Genomic DNA, 3322 nt, shown 5'->3' with positions numbered 1-3322 from the left:
GATCAGCTCTGCCAGTGCCTGGTGAAAGGTTGGGATCAGCCATGCTTGTCCCTGGTAAAAGGTTGGGATCAGCATTGCCTATCCCTGGTGAAGGTCGGGATCAGCACTGCCTGTCTCTGGTGAAAGGTTGGGATCAGCGTTGTCTGTCCATGGTAAAAGGTTGGGATCAGCATTCCTTGTCCCTGCTGATTTGTTGGGATCAGCACTGTCTGTCCATGGTGAAAGGTTGGGATCAGCGACTCCTGTCCTTGGTGAAAGGTTGGGATCAGCATTTTTTGTCCCTGGTGAAAGGTCGGGATCAGCACTGTCTGTCTCTGGTGAAAGGTTGGGATCAGCACTGTGTGTGCCTGGTGAAAGGTTGGGATCAGCATTGTTTGTCCCTGGTAAAAGGTTGGGATCAGCATTGCTTGTGCCTGGTGAAAGGTTGCGATCAGCGCTGCCTGTCCCTGGTGAAAGGTTGGGATCAGCACTGCTTGTCCCTGGTGATAGGCTGGGGTGGCGATGCTTGTCCTTGGTGAAAGGTTGGGATCAGCGTTGTCTGTCCCTGGTAATGGGCTGGGATCAGGGCTGCTTGTACCTGGTAAAAAGTTGGGATAAGCAATGCTTGTCCCTGGTGAAAGGGCGGGACCAGCACTGCCTGTCATTGGTGAAAGGTTGGGATTAGCATTGCTTGTCCCTGGTGAAAGGTTGGGATCAGCGCTGCTTGTCCATGGTAAAAGGCTGGGATCAGCATTGTCTGTGCCTGGTGAAAGGTTGGGATCGGCGATGCTTATCCCTGGTGAAAGGTTGGGATCAGCACTGCCTGTCCATGGTGAAAGGTTGGGATCAGTGCTGCTTGTCCCTGGTGAAAGGTTGGGATCAGCACTGCCTGTCCCTGGTGAAAGGCTGGGATTGGCGCTACTTGTCCCTGGTGAAGGGATTGGATCAGCGCTGCTTGTCCCTGGTGAAAGGATGGGATCAGAGCTGCTTGTCCCTGGTGAAAGGTGGGATTAGCACTGCCTGTCACTGGTGAAAGGTTGGGATCAGCGTTGCCTGTCCCTGGTGAAAGGGTGGGATCAGCGTTGCCCGTCCCTGGTGAAAGGTTGGGATCAGCGCTGCTTGTCCCTGGTGAAAGGTTGGGATCAGCACTGCCTGTCCCTGGTGAAAGGCTGGGATTGGCGCTACATGTCCCTGGTGAAGGGGTGGGATCAGCGCTGCTCGTCCCTGGTGAAGGGATGGGATCAGTGCTGCTTGTCCCTGGTGAAGGGTTGGGACCAGCACTGCCTGTCACTGGTGAAAGGTTGGGATCAGAGTTGCATGTCCCTGGTGAAAGTGTAGGATCAGCGTTGCCTGTCCATGGTGAAAGGTTGAGATCAGCGTTGCCTGTCCCTGGTGAAAGGTTGGGATCAGCACTGCTTGTCCATGGTGGAAGGTTGGGATCAGCGATGCCTGTCCCTGCTGAAAGGTTGGGATCAGCATTGTTTGTCCATGGTGAAAGGTTGGGATCAACATTGCTTGTCCATGCTGAAAGGTTGGGATCACCACTGCCTGTCCATGGTGAAAGCTTGGGATCAGCGCCTCCTGTCCTTGGTGAAAGGTTGGGATCAGCACTGCCTGTACATGGTGAAAGGTTGGTATCAGCGCCTCCTGTCCTTGGTGAAAGGTTGGAATCAGTGCTGCCTGTCCCTGGTGAAAGGTTGGGATCAGCACTGGCTGTCCCTGGTGAAAGGTTGGGATCAGCGTTGCCTGTCCCTGGTAAAAGGTTATGATCAGCGCTGCCTGTCCCTGGTGAAAGGTTGAGATTAGCACTGCCTGTCCCTGGTGAAAGGTTGGGATCCGCACTGCCTGTCCCTGGTGAAAGGTTGAGATCCGCACTGCCTGTCCCTGGTGAAAGGTTGGGATCAGCGTTCCCTCTCTCTGGTCAAAGGTTGGGATCAGCACTGCCTGTCCATGGTGAAAGGTTGGGATCAGCGTTGCCTGTCCCCTGTGAAAGGTTGGGATCAGCACTGCTAGTCCCTGCTGAAAGGTTGGGATCAGCATTGCTTGTCCCTGGTGAAAGGTTGGGATCAGCACAGCTTGCCCCTGGTGAAAGGTTGGGATCAGCGTTGCCTGTCCCTGGTGAAAGGTTGGGATCAGCACTGCCTGTCTCTGGTGAAAAGTTGGGAGCAGCACTGCCTGTCCATAGTGAAAGGTTAGGATCAACGTTGCCTGTCCCTGGTGTAAGGTTGGGATCAGCACTGCCTGTCCCTGGTGAAAGGTTGGGATCAGCATTGCTTGTCCCTGCTGAAAGGTTGGGATCAGCACTGTCTGTCCATGGTGAAAGGTTGGGATCAGCGACTCCTGTCCTTAGTGAAAGGTTGGGATCAGCATTTTTTGTCCCTGGTGAAAGGTTGGGATCAGCACTGCCTGTCCCTGGTGAAAGGTTGGGATCAGCGTTGCCTGTCCCTGGTGAAAGGTTGGGATCAGCACTGCCCGTCCATGGTGAAAAGTTGGGATCAGCGTTGCCTGTCCCTGGTGAAAGGTTGGGATCAGCGTTGCCTGTCCATGGTGAAATGTTGGGATCAGCATTCCTTGTCCCTGCTGAAAGGTTGGGATCAGCACTGTCTGTCCATGGTGAAAGGTTGGGATCAGCGCCTCCTGTTCTTGGTGAAAGGTTGGGATCAGCATTTTTTGTCCATGGTGAAATGTTGGGATCAGCACCTCCAGTCCTTGGTGAAAGGTTGGGATCAGCACTGCCTGTCCTTGGTGAAAGGTTGGAATCAGTGCTACCTGTCCCTGGTGAAAGGTTGGGATCAGCACTGCCTGTCCCTGGTGAAAGGTTGGGATCAGCGTTGCCTGTCCCTGGTGAAAGGTTGGGATCAGCGCTGACTGTCACTGGTGAAAGGTTGGGATCAGCGTTCCCTGTCTTTGGTGAAAGGTTGGGATCATCATTGCCTGTCCATGGTGAAAGGTTGGGAGCATCGTTGCCTGTCCCTGGTGAAAGGTTGGGATCAGTATTGTTTGTCCCTGGTGAAAGGTTGGGATCAGCGCTGCTTGTCCCTGGTGAAAGGTTGGGATCAGCGTTGCCTGTCCATGGTGAAAGGTTGGGATCAGCATTGCTTGTCCCTGCTGAAAGGTTGGGATCAGCACTGTCTGTCCATGGTGAAAGGTTGGGATCAGCGACTCCTGTCCATAGTGAAAGGTTGGGATCAGCATTTTTTGTCCCTGGTTAAAGGCTGGGATCAGCACTGCCTGTCCCTGGTGAAAGGTTGGGATCAGCGTTGCCTGTCCCTGGTGAAAGGTTGGGATCAGCACTGCCTGTCCCTGGTGAAAGGTTGGGAGCAGCGCTGCCTGTCCCTGGTGA

Source organism: Pleurodeles waltl, chromosome 4_2 (genome assembly GCF_031143425.1).
Source record: "Pleurodeles waltl isolate 20211129_DDA chromosome 4_2, aPleWal1.hap1.20221129, whole genome shotgun sequence".
In the NCBI taxonomy this organism is placed as follows: Eukaryota; Metazoa; Chordata; class Amphibia; order Caudata; family Salamandridae; genus Pleurodeles; species Pleurodeles waltl.
This window is presented reverse-complemented; position numbering follows the sequence as displayed.